General features: G+C 43.4%; 1 protein-coding gene across 2 annotated transcripts in view; it reads left to right on the top strand.

Annotated features, from left to right (window-relative positions):
- DAAM1 (dishevelled associated activator of morphogenesis 1) overlaps window positions 1–17,238 on the top strand; it is a 287,972-nt gene that overhangs the window by 99,538 nt on the left and 171,196 nt on the right. The gene's annotated exons all lie outside the window — the stretch shown is intronic.

Here is a 17,238-nt window from a genome sequence, read left to right as displayed (position 1 = left end):
CCAGTTCTGGCCACCACAATTGAAGTGAGATGTTGTCAAGCTGGAATGTGTTCAGAGGAGGGTGACTAAAATTATCAAAGGTCTGGAGAACGAGCCCTATGAGGAGTGGCTTAAAGAGCTGGACATATTTAGCCTGCAGAAGAGAAGGCTGAGAGGCACTAACCAGCCAAGCTTTGAAGCTGCAAGGCCATTAAATGCTAATCAAGGTGGCCAATTGTAACATTCACACCTGCCTCAAGCAGACAAGAGTTCTTTCTCCCACCCTGGACATGATTCCATAGAGATATAAACCCCACTTGCCTAGTTTCCAACAGACCTCACAACCTCTGAGGATGCCTGCCATAGATGTGGGTGAAACGTCAGGACAGAATGCTTCTGGAATATGGACATACAGCCCGGAAAACTCACAACCACCCAGTGATTCTGGCCATGAAGCCTTCGACAACACATTTAATGAGATGTTTGGTCTTCTGATCTCTCCTGCATCCTAGACTCTGTTTGTTCTGTTGCCTGGCATATAATTCAGAATATGGAGATGCAAAGAACCTCTACTCTGCCTTAAACCAAGGGCCTGTTTAATAAAGAGAACCATATTGGTCAAAGCTGTAAGTGGGGTTGATTCCTTTATTAGGTGACAGATAAGCTCTTTCAGCTGTGAAGACAAGTTCCTTCAGGGTACATGCCAGAGAGGTTCATCCATCTCCGTCTCTTCTGGATGTTTGCCTCTTGGCTTCGTACATCAATTGCTCCTTTATAAGGGCAAAGTAAAGGAGAGAGCATTGGGGAGTTGGAAGGGATTTGGAACAGGAAGATCCAAGCAATGCATGTTATGGGCGCAAAGAGTGCAGGAGTGAACATCAAGCTGGATTTAGGACATCTGGTGGTTTGAATGTCCGATCAGGAGGCAAGGTTTATATCCTTACTCAGCATGGAAACTCACAGAGTGACCTTGAGCAAGGCCCAAGATTTGCAATAGCAAATCTCCTCTGCATAAATCTTCACAGCTGAGATAGGGTCACCAAAAAATGAAATCAGTTTGAAGGCACATAGCAAAACAATCTCCTCCAGGAGATACAGTAATCCCTCGCTACTTTGGGGTTCGCTTCTCGCGGACTTGCTATTTTGCGGTTTTCCAATAAATATTAATGAAAAATATTTATTGGAAAACCGCAATAAATTCCAATAAATATTAACGTAAAATATTTATTTCTCAAACCAGCCTTTGCTGGCAGTGAATTTGCCTGATTTGGTGAGAAAACCAGTCAATGTCAATGATGGAGTACCGCAAAAACCTGCAAAGATACAGAATGGGGGACGATGCCTGGCTCGAGAGCAGTACGTGTGAAAAAGATCTTGGAGTCCTCGTGGACAACAAGTTAAACATGAGCCAACAATGTGATGTGGCGGCAAAAAAAGCCAATGGGATTTTGGCCTGCATCAATAGGAGCATAGTGTCTAGGGAAGTAATGCTGCCCCTCTATTCCGCCTTGGTTAGACCTCACCTGGAATATTGTGTCCAATTCTGGGCACCACAATTCATGAGAGATATTGACAAGCTGGAATGTGTCCAGAGGAGAGCGACTAAAATGATAAAAGGTCTGGAGAACAAGCCCTATGAGGAGCGGCTTAAGGAGCTGGGCATGTTTAGCCTGAAGAAGAGAAGGCTGAGAAGGGATATGATAGCCATGTATAAATATGTGAGAGGAAGCCACAGGGAGGAGGAGGGAGCAAGCTTGTTTTCTGCTTCCTTGGAGACTAGGAGGCGGAACAATGGCTTCAAACTACAAGAGAGGAGATTCCATCTGAACATGAGGAAGAACTTCCTAACTGTGAGAGCTGTTCAGCAGTGGAACTCTCTGCCCCGGAGTGTGGTGGAGGCTCCTTCTTTGGAAGCTTTTAAACAGAGGCTGGATGGCCATCTGTCAGGGGTGATTTGAATGCAATATTCCTGCTTCTTGGCAGGGAGTTGGACTGGATGGCCCATAAGGTCTCTTCCAACTCTTTGATTCTATGATTCTATGAAAACAGCAAAAATACCGCAATAAATATTAATGTAAAATATTTATTGCGGTATTTTTGCTGTTTCTTGGGTTTTGCTGCCTCTGCGGATAAAGCTGGAGCCGAGGATTACATGAACAACATGTTCAAGGAGGGTTATGTAGTGTATAAGTGTGTGTGGAGGGCTTATAAACACTTAAAATAGTGTATAACTACTAAAATAATATATAAATATTAAAATAAATATAGCGTCCCTACTTCGCGGATTTTCACTTTTCGTGGGTGGTCCTAGAACGTAACACCCACGATAATTGAGGGAATACTGTAATCCGAAGTGGTTTTGGTAAACGAAGGAACTGGAGACGTAGTACTGGACTACATTAATTCAAAAGTGTGGATACAACCAAGTCTGCAACAGCAGAAAACAAGCTTTCTCTCTCTTATTTATTTATTTATTTATTTATTTATTATTTACGACATTTATATGCCGCCCTTCTCACCCCGAAGGGGACTCAGAGCGGCTTACAAGTCATAAGTACATACAACATACAACATACTACATAATACATAACTAGCATAGTACTATTACATCATTCATAACACTAGTACTACATAATATTACATTATTGCTAGGGGAGGGGCGCTGATGTCACAGGGGACAAGATGGCAATGACATTCATGATATTCTGTCAGATATCTAAAAATGGATGCAGTATCACCTCTCCAGCTTCTCCAGGTTAAACATCTCCGTAAGCTGTTCCTCATCATGCTTCATTTTCAGATCTTTGATCGCTTTAGTCACACTTCCCTGAACAAATTCCAGCTTGTCAACATCTTTCTTGAACCATAGTGCCCAGAACTGGATGTAATATTCTAGGTAAAGTCTAACCAAAGTGGAATAGAGTGGCACTGTTCCTTGCCTTGATCTGGAAACTATTCCTTTGTTGACACAGGCTCAGCTTGTGTTCAACTTCTTGGCATCTGCTTCACACCATTGACTCACGTTTTAGCTTGTGGTCTCCTAAAGTCCATAGATCCTTTTATTCCTTTCAAGTCTTGGAATTTGATATGCCCTATTGCTCAGCTAGTAGCTTGAACTTGATATATTTGTTGGACTTCAGCCTGTGATTGTGTTTCAGGATCAGAGTGCTTTGGATGTGGGAAGTGATGCCAATGAGTTCCAAGATGGCAGTGGTTTGGTCAATGATACTGATGCAGAGAAGGACTAGGAGACCCCTGTGCAAAGTGTAGTTTCCCACGAGAATGTCCCTGAAGGGTGTGGGGATGATAGTGTACTCCCTGAATTGCTACCAGACAGTTCCCAGGAGTTGGGGCTTGATAACAACTGGGCACCTGGCCCAGCTGCAAGACTTAATGAAAAAATAGATAGGCGAGAGGAAATTAGTCAAAATAGATAGGCGAGAGGAAATTAGTCAAAACAGACAGGCTGAACAATGCCTTCGGCGTTCTGCCAGGCTCCGACAGAAAAAGATAAGGGGACCTCAAGTAAAGCGAAACCAATTCCTGAGTGCGTGGAATAGCTTAACGAGGCGATAAAAGTTCCAAGTATGGGAAATATAGTCAGATGAAGCATTGTTGGAATCAAGTGTAGTTCTCATCACTGTTTCATTGAAGCTTTGCTTGGAAGATTCTTGTCTAAGTATTTCTTGTTCATGGATTGGATTCTTGGATTGTAGCCTACTCATGGCTTGGATTAGTGTTTCCTGTTTTCCCGAATTATATTAGAGAAGTGTGGACTTTGTTTTATGGACTTGGCTGAACTTTACACTGGACTATTTTTGCTTCTGCTTATCTACTTACCTAATTGGGTTTACCTATTTCTTTAAAGTGCTTTTTACTTGCTGCTTTTTAATTATCTCCAATAAAAGGATTGTTTTCCAATCAACGGTGTGGTGTTTACAGTTAGAGACTTTTTCCTGTCCTGGAGTGTAACAATATTCCTCATCCAATGTGAAAATGGGTCTTCTGGATATAGAAACTAAGTGCCCTTCCACACAGCCCTATATCCCAGAATATCAAAGCAGAAAATCCCACAATATCTGCCTTGAACTGGCTTATCTGAGTCCACACACAGATAATGTGCGAATTTCTGCCTTAATATTCTGGGATATAGGACTATGTGGAAGGGCCCTAAGTGTTATACAGTGGTGTCTGCAGAGAATTCCATGGATACCAAAATCTGTGGATATTCAAGTATCATAATATCCATAATTGGAGTAAAATGTCAAAAAAGTTTGCGTAACAGAATTGGAAATATTTTCAAGTCATGGATGGTTGAATCATGGATACAGAATCCATGGATTTGTAGCACCAACTATATATTTTTGCCTGACTACCTGAACCACTATGGTATATTGACCAGTCCACATATATAGCCTCAACATTTTCTCTACAGTCATGGTCAGTGGGACCTACAATCTTTTCTCCCATTCAGATGGCAACCTATGTTTAACTCTATAGGCCAAGCATGGGCAAACTTTGACCCTCCAGGTGTTTTGGACTCCAACTCCCACAATTCCTAACAGCCTACTGGCTGTTGGGAATTGTGGGAGTTGGAGTCCAAAACACCTAGAGGGCTGAAGTTTGGTCATTTCTTCTATACGCCTATTCCCATTGAAGCAGATGGGATGTTTGCTCCACCTGCTCTTTCTTCCTCCCACTTCAACCCTTTATAGTGATGTACAGATAGACACTGGACTAGAAATGTCCTGATGGATACATGGGTGGAGATGGCAGCCTGGATGATGACTGGTGTAGAAGGGAATTGAGGAAAGGCAGAGCAAGAATTTATCTCTGCCCCAAATGCATAATCGATCTTCAAAGTGTGACTCTCCCCGGATTTCTTCATGTATACTCAGTATAAAATGTTGGGTCTGCCTTGTCGAGGAAGTCGAAATGTAAATAGACATTTGTGTCCATTGAATATGTAGATGGCACAGAAGGCATTCCAGGAAGGGTGGTCTAGCCAGGCTTCCTAGATTGGCTGTCCTCTTGGGCGACATATCCTTTGCCTTGCAAACTCCAGTTCTCCATCTAATAAGCTTCCACATCATTGGGGCAATGGAAGGTGCTGAACAGACTGTGCTCTGGCACCCTGAGATGCACAGCCAACCTTCAGAAATGGGGCTACACAGTGGAGTCCATGACATTCGAGTGTGGAGAAGAGCAGACCTCAGACTATCTACTACAATGCTGTCTGAGCCCCACCACATGCGAATGGAGCACCTCCGTATAGCCACACCAGAGGCACTCCCAAGTGGCCAGCTTCTGATCAAAGGACATTTACAAGGGTTGAATGAAAAGTAATGCCTCCACCTTCATTACTTGAGTTTGGATGGGAATATTTTAATAAATCTAATGCAGAAATGGATGGATGGCATCCTTGAAGTGACTGGACTGACCTTGAAGGAGCTGGGGGTGGTGACGGCCAACAGGGAGCTCTGGCATGGGCTGGTCCATGAGGTCACGAAGAGTTGGAGACGACTGAACGAATGAACAACAACAATGCAGAAATAATCCTTCGAATGTGCTCTTTAACTACCACTATTCACTTTTCCACATAATCACCAGACAATTGGATATATTTCTGCCAATGATGAACAAGTTTTTTGAAGCCGTTACGGAAGAAGTCGACACTCTGTTTCTGCAACCAGCATCTCACAGTTCTCTCAACGTCTTCGTCAGAAGCATCATGATGTCCCTGCAGATCTTTTTTCATTATCAGGAACAGATGGAAGTCAAGTGGTGCTAAATCTGGACTGAATGGAGGATGCCATACTGTGATGAGATCCAGTCTCTGAAGTTCTGCGGTGTTCCCATCATGCACAGATCTTCCGATAGCCAAGCAAACCAATAATGTGACCCACACGCTCTTGTGAAATGCCGATTATGCTTGAAATTTCTCTCTGAGTGATACGACGATTGTCCTGAATCAATCTGTCAACCTTTTGCTTGTGAAACTCGGTGGTTGCTGTCACAGGATGTCCAACTCTTTATTTGTCACGCAAGTCAGATGTTCCCACCTCAACATCTTTAAACTTATTCACCCAACGACGCACAGTACTCACATCAACACAATCTCCATAAACAGCTTGCATTATCTGATGAATCTTCTTTGGGGTGACACGTTCTGCTGCCAAGAATTCAATGACAGAACATTGCTTAAGTCACATTGACTGACCGTCTGCACAGGGTTCCATACTTCACACTTTAACAACACAACCACTCAATGCTAAGGCTTCGCACCAAAATGGAACTGTAGAGGAGAGTCTACTGAACAAGCCAGTAATTGCCGCATACCAGTACTGCCATCTCTTGAGGAGTTATGAAGGTGGAGGCATTACTTTTCATTCAACCCTCATAATATAATGCCATGTTTATAAACTTTGTTTGTTTTTTAAATACGTTAGAACTGCACCCTTGGTCCACTTCTAATACTATACAAAATAGTGGGGCAATGAATCCATTCCAGATATTATCTTCAACTTTAAAGGAGGTGCTGGATCTCTTTTGGGAACAGGATTTTGCACCTATTTAAAATTTGGACAAATAGGAGTTCACGGTGACCGGTACCCTGGGGCTGACCTCCAGACTTGCGTTTTTCCTGGTTCCCTGCAGACTCCTGTGAAGTTGTGTCTGACTTCTCTTTTACTTTGGAAGAACTTTCTTTGTCTCGAAGGAGGCTAAGAGAGAGGCCAGCCCTTATATCATGATGGAAATGATTTTCTCCTCGAATTTCTTCTTGTTCCTCCCTCAGAACCAAATGTTTTCCTTCAGTCACCTTGTCTGCTGGGGAGACGTGATAAAAGGGCTGGAGCTGAATTGTGTGCTTGTGTGAGTGCAGACTTTGATCTAAAGATAGGCCTTGAAAAGTCAAACACATCATTAGCAGCAGGAGAAGCACTTCCCTGTAAACAACTTATTGGTGACTCAGAATAAAAAATCCTGAAGCTGCTGCCGTCTCCTCATTTCAACTCCTCCCAAAGCAAGGATGCTGACAACACAAGAACTTTCCTGGCCGGGTGCCATGCATTAGGAAACATTTTTTGGGTCCCATAAGCATTTTTCTGCGTTTACAGTAACTTCTGATGTTCCCGATCGAGGCGTTCAAGGTTTGGCACCCGATGCTGGCTCAACCCGTCCAGCAAATCTCACCCTTCCTGCCGATCTGGCTCTGCATGTGCCCGAAGACGCTTGTTCTTTCTGGTTTTCTTGTAAAAGCAAGCCAGGCGTGTTGGGCTGGCATGGATGTATTAATTTTTATTTTGGTGAAACATTTACGTCCTATCTTTAATCGCAAAATCTCAGGGCGGTGTGCAAATGGAATCAGTTGGCACATAGCAATAAAAATAATTTTGAAAACGAAAAGCATACTCACAAGTTCAAAGAGGCTGAAATCGTCAACAACTGTATAAGCGTAGATATTTGGAAAGCTAACTTCTAGCTTGGAAGCAGAATGGAACCAGTGGTGAAGGAACAGAAGTGGGAACTTCTAGACTGGCTAAACTGACAGGGAGAATTTGATTAAGCATCCCAGGTAGTCCCTATAAACTTCAGACTAAAACCCAGAGTGGACTTACTGCCTCACTGACATGGAGGCATCCAGCTGCTCCCAATCAATGTCATGTGAAGGCTAAAAAAGCCAATGGGATTTTGGCTTGCATAAATAGGAGTATAGTGTCTAGATCCAGGGAAGTCATGCTACCTCTCTATTCTGCCTTGGTCAGACCACACCTGGAATACTGTGTCCAATTGAAGGGAGATGTTGACAAGCTGGAATGTGTCCAGAGGTGGGTGACTAAAATGATCAAGGGTCTGGAGAACAAGCCCTATGAGGAGTGGCTTAAAGAGCTGAGCATGCTTAGTCTGCAGAAGAGAAGACTGAGAGGAGACATGATGAAGGCTCGCTCGCTCCCTCTCTCTCCAAATACCTATCCTAGTTATATGTCACCTTGTCATGCCCAGCATTTTTTAAAATTTTAATTATTACATTTGGCCCTGCCATAGGTTTTTAATGCGTCTAGGTGTTATTGTTACTGTTTATTGCTTTGTTTATGAGTTTATGTATTGTCTGTATTGCTGTTGTTGCTGTTTTTACTGATGTATTTGGGCTCGGCCTCTTGTAAGCCGCACCGAGTCCTTCGGGAGATGGTAGCGGGGTATAAATAAAGGTTTATTATTATAATAATAAGGCCATGTATAAAGATGTGAGGGGAAGTCATAGGGAGGAGAGAGCAAGCTTGTTTTCTGCTTCCCTGGAGACTAGGACATAGAACAATGGCTTCAAACTACAGGAAAGGAGATTCCACCTGAGCATGAGGAAGAACTTCCTAACTGTGAGAGCTGTTCAGCAGTGGAACTCTCTGCCCCAGAGTGTGGTGGAGGCTCCTTCTTTGGAGGCTTTTAAGCAGAGGCTGGATGGTCATCTGTCGGGGATGCTTTAGATGTGATTTTCCTTCTTCTTGGCAGAATGGGGTTGGACTGGATGGCCCACAAGGTCTCCTCTAACTCTATGATTCTAGAGTACTGACCAAATAGAATATAAAATCTGTGAGAGTGCACATATTATTGGTATTTTGGTAAATTGTGATATCAGTATAGACCCAAAAGCCATTTACTCAATTTTTCTGCTAATGCAGGAAAAACTGTGAATGCATCCTTGAGAGATATCTAGTTTACCTTCCGTGCAGCGAAAATCTCTGCTTCTTAATCCTGGGAAGCAATAGTATCACTCTGTTATGCTTTGGTCAGATCTGATTTGGAACACTGTGCACATGCACAATTCTGTGTTTCTAATATGTTAATGTGTCCAGAGAAGGGCAGTCTAGATGGTAAAAGGTCTGGAAGCCAAGCCCTATGAGGAATGGCTTAGGGAGCTGGGTATGTTAAGCCTGGAGAAGGGAAGGTTAAGTGGTGACATGATAGTCATGTTTAAATATTTGAAAGGTTCTCATTGGAGAGGGAACGGGCTTGTTCTCTGCTACTCAAGAGACTTAGACACAGAGCAATGGGTTCAAACTACAGCGAGAGATTCTACCTAAATATTAAGAAAAACTTCCTGACAACCACTGAGGATGCTTGCCATAGATGCAAGTGAAATGTCAGGAGAATCATAGAATAGACTCCCTCAGAAAGTGGTGGGGTCTCCTTCACGTGGACTTTCTAAATCGTGGTAGATAGCCACCTGTCAGGGCTGTTTTTGCTGTAGGGTTGGACTCCCTCAGAGGGTGGTGGAGTCCCCTTCCCCTGGGTTAGATGGTCACCTGTTAAAGTTGTTTTAACAGGTGACAATCTAACAATCTGTCATGGTTGTTTTTGCTGTAGGGTTAGACTCCCTCAGAAGATGGTGGGGTCTCCTTCACCTGGAATATCTAAATCTTGGCTAGATAACCACCTGTCATGTCTGTTTTTGCTGTAGGGTTGGAATTCCTCAGAAGGTGGTGGAGTCTCCTTCACCTGGGGCTTCCAAATGGAGGTTAGATAGTCACTTGTTAAAGTTGTTTTCACTGTGGGGCCCTGAATTGATGGGTGGTGGACTAGATATCCTTTGGGACCCCCCATCCAACTCTGCTACTCTACAGATGTGAAAACCTCATTATGATCCAGCCAACAAAGAGTGCCACAGCCAGATCTGGCAGGCATGAACCCATGCCTTTGGCTTCCCATGCGCTAGCTGGGTGGATTGGAGCAGCGGTGGCCTGGGAGAGAAATAATTGTTTCCATTGCCAACTTTATAAAATGAGAATATGTGAGCCTGAATTTGGTTGTTTTCCCACTCACAAAAAAGTACTGAATGGGGAAAAGCCAGCCTTGTATCTCATATAATCCTTGAGCGCTATCAGCAAGAGATAATAATAACATTCAAGACAGTGTTGCAACAAGGAGAGGTTTTAGGTCTGGGGGGCTGGTGGAAATCTGCAAAATGGAGAATGGTGTAGTCCTCCTTCCCATGGCTGTTAAAATCAGGCAGATGAAAACCAAGGAATTATTTCCACTCCGTTCAGCTGCATCAATGACATGACAAAAGGGCTGCGCTTTTTGTTGTGGCCTGCTTGCTTTAGTTAAGGGAGATTGCATTCTTAATTACTTTTAGCGCCATGAGTGCATTTGTGTGGGCCTTGATTTGCCAAACACAAAGCTGCCTTTGCTGGACGTTCCGTTTCGCTGCTCGCTGTCTTTCGCCCGTTAATCCCCGGGGTGCGACAAATTGGAAGACTCGGCCGGACAACTATGCAGGCTTTCCCTGTCTTAAGCCTCTTATCTGGCAGATAAATCAGAATTTCCAAATCGCTCAGAATCCCCCCAAACCTTTTGGGTGTGTGCATCGGTTTCTGTGCGAGTCACTATAGAAACAAACTCATTCCAGCCTGGGTAACTTGAAACAGCATTTCTGAAATTGTTTTGGATTATAACAGGTTTGTTGGGGTTGTGTTTAATACCTTCCAACAGCTGCTGTGTTAGGAAGTTTGTTTTCCCTTGATTCGGTTAAATAAGCAGAATGTTATCCTGTTCTTTGGAGGCTGGCAAGGTTTTTGGAGTGCTGTGAATTGTATCTCTAGAACAATTGGTGTGCCTTTGCAAACCAGCGTGATAGATGTAACTTCCTCAAGGTTGTCCAGTGGGTTGACCTAGTGATTCCGGCCATGAAAGCCTTCGACAATACGTTGTCCAGTGGTTTTACATGGCCAAGTAGGGATTTGAACCTGGTCTCATCATGTCATAGCCAAGCATCCAGACCACCACACAACACTGCCTTGTTGAACGTTTATGCAGCTGTAGTTGTGTCAACCAACAGCAGTCAAATGTGGTGGTCCATAACCTTCTCTGTTAGCTATTGCTGGTGGTCCTTAGGATGTTTCCCCGAAAGAAATAGTTGTAATGGATGCAAATATGATATCAGTATCTACCACTCTGGAAAGAAAAAAATCCTGTTTGTCCGTTGTATGAGTTAGATTTAAAAGTATTGATTTAAACTATGTTTTTGAATTATATTGTTATGTTTAATGTATTGTCGAAGGCTTTCATGGCTGGAATCACTAGGTTCTTGTAGGTTTTTTCGGGCTATAGGGACATGTTCTCTGAGGATGCTTGCCATAGATGCAGGTGAAACGTCAGGAGAAATGCCTCTAGAACATGGCCCTATAGCCTGAAAAAACCTACAAAAACCTAATCTCCTCGTAGTTTGAAGCCATTGTTCCGCATCCTAGTCTCCAAGGAAGCAGAAAACAAGCTTGCTCCCTCCTCCCTGTGGCTTCCTCTCACATATTTATACATGGCTATCATATCCCCTCTCAGCCTTCTCTTCTTCAGGCTAAACATGCCCAGCTCCTTAAGCCACTCCTCATAGGGCTTATTCTCCAGACCCTTGATCATTTTAGTCGCCCTCCTCTGGACACATTCCAGCTTGTCCATATCTCTCTTGAATTGTGGTGCCCAGAATTGGACACAATATTCCAGGTGTGGTCTAACCAGAGCAGAATAGAGGGGTAGCATTACTTCCCTAGATCTAGACACTATGCTCCTATTGATGCAGGCCAAAATCCCATTGGCTTTTTTTGCTGCCACATGACATTGTTGGCTCATGCTTAACTAGTTGTCCACGAGGACTCCAAGATCTTTTTCACACGTACTGCTCTCAAGCCAGGCGTCCCCCATTCTGTATCTTTGCATTTCGTTTTTCCTGCCAAAGTGGAGTATCTTGCATTTGTCAGTTGAACTTCATTTTGTTAGTTTCAGCCCATCTCTCTAATCTGTCAAATGGTAATCATGGTGGTCAGTTGAAACATTTACACCTAGCTCCAGCAGACAAGAGTTTTTTGTCCCATCCTGGTCATTCCACAGATATATAAACCCTCTTTCCTAGTTCCAACAGACCTCACTACCTCTGAGGATGCTTGCCATAGATGCAGGCAAACGTCAGGAGAAATGCCTCTAGAAAATGGCCCTATAGCACGAAAAAACCCACAAGAACCTATTGTTATGTTTGTTATACGATGTCGAAGGAAATTTGGTCAGTCATGTGGGAAGAAGTATAAGTATGCCTGAGCCAAGGATTCAAGCAAGGAGCAGATGTTTAGCTTCAGGAGAAAATGGCATACATCTGCCGTTCCTTCTTATCCATACATTATCCCAGTTTTGAATCTATGGCATCTACTTTGACTCAGAGGCACAAGTAAGAGGAAGTAGCATTTAATGGTTTCAATAATGGTTTGTTGTAGGTTTTTGGGGGCTGTATAGCCATGTTCTAGAAGCATTCTCTCCTGATGTTTTGCCTTCATCTGTGCCAAGCATCCTCAGAGGTTGTGAGGTGTGTTGGAAACTAGGAAAATTGGGTTTATATATCTGTGTAAGGTCCAGGATGGGAGAAAGGACTCCTTGTCTATTGGAGGTAGATGTGACTGTTTCAATTGGCCACCTTGATCAGCATTTGATGGCCTGACAGTTTTTAGGTGTGACTTGTTACTGCCTGAGGGAATTCTCTGTTAAGAGGTGATTAGGTGCCCCTGATTGTTTCTTGTCTGGAGTTCCCCTGTGTTTGAGTTTTGTCCTTTATTTACTCATTCAATAATGGACAAGAACTCTAGAAACCAGAGTTTGACTCTGGCTTGGCCATGGAAACCCACTGAGTGACCTTGGGTGAGTCACATACACTGAGCCCCAGAAAACTCAATGGGTCACCATAAGTTGGACATGACTTGAAGGCAAACAACAACAAAAACAACAACAGCAGCAGGACAAAGAGAGAAAGAGGGAGAAGAGAAGAATAGCGTGGAGTAGCCTAGAGAAGACAATTATGCTGGGGAAAGTAGAAGGTAAAAGGAAGAGGGGCCGACCAAGGGCAAGATGGATGGATGGCATCCTTGAAGTGACTGGACTGACCTTGAAGGAGCTGGGGGTGGTGATGGCCAACAGGGAGCTCTGGCGTGGGCTGGTCCATGAGGTCATGAAGAGTCGGAGACGACTGAACGAATGAACAACAACAAATGACCACAACATTTGGATTGAGTTGGATGATGTTTTTAATTTGATGAGTTGTCTTTTATATGTATTTTAGAACTTATTTAGTGTATAACATTGAATTTTTGCTGTTAGCCATTCTGAATCCCTCCACGGAGGTAGAGAAGAAGGGGAGATAAAAGTTCTAAATAAATGAATAAAATAAATATTTAGGCATAGTTTTTGCTCTCTGAGGATTGTGGTCTGGCCAGAGGAAAGCCAGATCCCCTAAGGCAGAAGATATGAGGTCATGGGCAGTACACTGAATGATAGCAACAAGGTCGAAGCGAGCATTAAAGAATGGATCAATAGAACACAACTCAACAGAACTGTTGGAATCAGTCCGCATTGATCAACATATTTAAATAGTTGTTGGGATGCAACACATACTAGACAACAGCCAGAGGGTTTAACTAGCAAAAATTTCATTCTTTCTGAAAATCATAGAATTAGGAGAGACCACAAGACCCTCCAGTTTAACCCAATCCAAGTCCTCCTGACAGATGGCCAACCAGACTTTGTTTAAAAACCTCCAGAGAAGTAGACTCCATCACACTCTCAGGCAACCTGTTTCATTTTCAAACAGCTCTTACTGTCTTGAAGTGCTTCCTAAGGTTTAGCTAGATTCTCTGAAATTTGAATCCACTGCATTGTATCTTATTATCAAATGCAGGAGAAAGCAAGCTTACCACTCCTCAATGTGGCATCCTTTAGTCTTGGCCGTCGTGTCCATTCTCAGCTTTTTCTTCTCCAAGCGAAACATACCCAGCTCCCTCAGCCATTCCTCTTAGGACTTGGCTTCCAAACCCTCTGGATGTAGGTGAACTACAACTTTAAATCTCAAGGTCCATGCCCACCAAATCCTTGCTGTATTTTCTGTTGGTCATGGGAGTTCAGTGTGCCAAGTTTGGTTCAATTCCGTCATTGGTGAAGTTCAGAATGATTGTAGGTTAACTATAAATCTCAGCAACTACAATTCCCATATGACAAAATCAACCACCACTAACCCCACCATCCTGCATATCAGATATTTGCATTACGATTAATAACAGTAGCAAAATTACAGTTATGAAGTAGCAATGAAAATAATTTTATGGTTGAGGGTCACCACAACCTGAGGAACTATATTAAGGGGTCGTGGCATTAGGAAGGTTGAGAAACGCTGACCTAGAGGTTCCTACAGAGAACACTTCTCTAGGCATTTGTGGATTCTCCAGCATAATTTGAATAAAATTGACCATATAACCACACTAGAGATTCCTGGAGAGGGGTTCTCTCAAGTAAAGAGAACTTTTTCTGGGGTGTTGTGCCCCTAACTCTGGTAAAAGTGTAGGGTTTGCTGCATGAAGGAATGACATGACTGCAACCGCGACAGCAGCTAGAAAATGTGTTTCATAATTTGCAGATGGACAAGGTTGTGACTCCAGCGTCCAGTGCCAGCTATCTTTTACACAATGTTGTTGGAACACGGAGTGACTTTCCTAAACGGTTTATGCAAACTTGTGTCTTTTAAAAAAAGAAATGTTGCCGTTTTGTTCCTAGATTACATGTAATCAAAAACTTCCCAACTTCCACAACCTCTAAGAGTTTATTCTATTATAGAATGGATATCTTTTATGTTTTGTAAATGCTATGTATGCCTCTCAGTTTGGAGTTTTATGAGAATTTCTGCTTGGCCAAGAAACTGAGCCAGCAGTTTTAGTGTTGGACCGCAATCTGCGTAATCCAGAGTTTGGTTTCCCTTGAATCAAGAAATTCCTGAACAGCTTTTCGACAGTCACTTCCTCCCATCCTGATCCACCTTGTAGGATTGCTGTTGTGAGAGTAGAGCAGGCATGGGCAAACTTTCTAACTTGGGGACTGCATGATGTGTGAATAGGCCAGGAGGGAGTGGGTCTTCGCCAAGTCCCCTTCCTGCCAAGAGAACTCAGTGCCGAGAGGAAGATAGTTTTTCTCTCTTGTCACACCCACTTCCCCCTTTCACTCTCTTTCTCTCCGCAGAACATCAGTACGCACACACCTCCCCTCTTGGAGGCTCAGCCTTTACATCAGTAGCTCCCAATCTGTGGGCCATGACCCACTGGTGGGTGCGAGACATAAAATAAGGTCCACGGACGGGGGTGCATGTCACCATTGGAGGAGAGCGAGAGAGAAGGAGTGAGAAAAAGGGAGGGAAGGAAGGACAAAAGGGACAAAAAAAGGAAGAATAAAAGAAAGAAAGAAAGAAAGAAAGAAAGGGGGAGGGAAAAGGGAAAGAGAGAGAAGCGGGGAGGAAAGAGGGAAGGAAGGAAAGATGAAAGGGTGAAAGCGAAGGAAGGAGGGAGGGAGGAAAGGAAGGAAGGAAGGAAGGAAGGAAGGAAGGAAGGAAGGGGAAAGGGAAAGAGAGCAGAAGGGCGGAAAGAGGGAAGGAAGGGGAAAGGGAAAGAGAGCAGAAGGGAGGAAAGAGGGAAGGAAGGAAAGACAAAAGGGTGGAAGCCAAAGAAGGGAAGGAAGGAAGGGGAAGGGAAAAGAGAGAGAAAGAGGGAGGAAAGAGGGAAGGAAGGATGAAAAGGTGCAAGCGAAGGAAGGAAGGAAGGAAGGAAGGAAGGAAGGAAGGAAGGAAGGAAGGAAGGAAGGAAGGAGAAAAGGGGAGGTAGGAATGGAAGGAAAGAGAGAAGGAAGGAAGGATAGGATGGTGAGAAAAAGAAGGGCCCAAGGGACCGCATCCAACCCCCGGGCCTAGACTTGCCCATGCCTGAGGTAGCGTAAGAGGAAAGTTAAGGGCCTTGACCTCAGTGAAAGGAAAGCAGGATATTTAGATTGAGCATCTCTTATCTGGAATTCTGAAATACTCCAAGATCCAAAGCTGTCTAGTCAAATGACTGAGATTGTGGCACCTTTGCTTTATCATAGTTCTGTGTAGACCAACTTTTGTTTCATGTAAACATTTATTAAAAAGGTATTAACTGCCGTTTGGCTATGTTTATAAGGCAGGCACGGGCAAACTTCGGTCCTCCAAGTGTTTTGGACTTCAACTCCCAGAACTGTAAACTGTACCCCCAAATCAAAAACACTTTTGATCCCAACCATTTTGGATAAGGGATACCCAACTTTTTTCATAAACGTAAGGAAGAAATAAGTAAATAAACATTTAACCTAAATAAGACTCAGAGATTATTAGGTTTTTCAGGAGCCCCGCTTAATTTAAAGTAGGGTGGATATCTGAGAAGGACACATGACAATGCTCTTAATTATTTGGAAAGTGGAGTCTGGATGACCTCTTATTTGTTCCTATGGATTTCACACAATTCAACAGGCTTTTAAAGAAACCTAACTCCTCTCTTCTATGAGTTTGTAAAGGAACAGGGCTTCTGTCTCCAGATTTCCCAAGAGTCTAATGCTCCTTGGGAACCATCTCCTCTTGAGAAGGAGAAAACCCTGGGGTTTAAAAGGGGGCATCTTTCCCTCGGCTTGCCCCTCCTTCTCTCAGTTCTTCAGCCAGCTGGTCTGCAGAGTTGATTCAAGAAAAACCACAAAGTAATAGTTGCTCCTCAGTGAGCTCCGCTTTTCTACACACCACTCCCTGCTTCCCCAAACATTAAACACAAGAAAGCTTAGAGGGTAAAAACCATGCAAAATTCAGGAATGTCAAGTTCAGAGGGGGGGGGGGGCGCATTAAAATACAGGCGGTGTATTGGTTTTTTTGAGGTTTAACTGCAACCCAGCGTTTGCACTTTCTTCTTTCACCTTGTTTAGAGGGCTCCTCAGCTCCAGAACAGTCCTAAAAAGCTGCTAATCTACAAGAAATGAATAGTAGGTTAGCTGCACAGTTATCAGTTACACTCCATTTCTAAGTGCAATGCCATCTTACCTGTTGTTGGGAAAGGCCAAGTAACCCCATAAATTGTACGCTTAACAAGTCTGCCCCATGACTCCCCAGTGAAGCCTGAGCTGCAAAGTCCCAGAAGCGACACGTATCACATGTGGAAGAGAACAGCTTGCTTTAGGCATAAAGAGGTTGTATGCTCCTATTGATTGATTCCAAGGCGAGTTAAACTTGGAGCCATGTTTCAAAACATCTTGACATATTCTGTCAATAGAATAACAGCTGAAATGCCAGAATATGATAGAAAGAACAAATGTGACGTACATAGTTTGAAAACAGTGCTTGCTTTTTTATAGTTGACTTCATGTGGGAGTTGTAGGTTTTTGTTGCTCTGTTGATGCCATATGTTTTGGGAGATT

Source organism: Anolis sagrei, chromosome 1 (genome assembly GCF_037176765.1).
Source record: "Anolis sagrei isolate rAnoSag1 chromosome 1, rAnoSag1.mat, whole genome shotgun sequence".
Lineage (NCBI taxonomy): Eukaryota > Metazoa > Chordata > Lepidosauria > Squamata > Dactyloidae > Anolis > Anolis sagrei.
The sequence above is the reverse complement of the archived record's forward strand: the minus strand, read 5'-3'. Positions and strand labels throughout refer to the sequence as shown.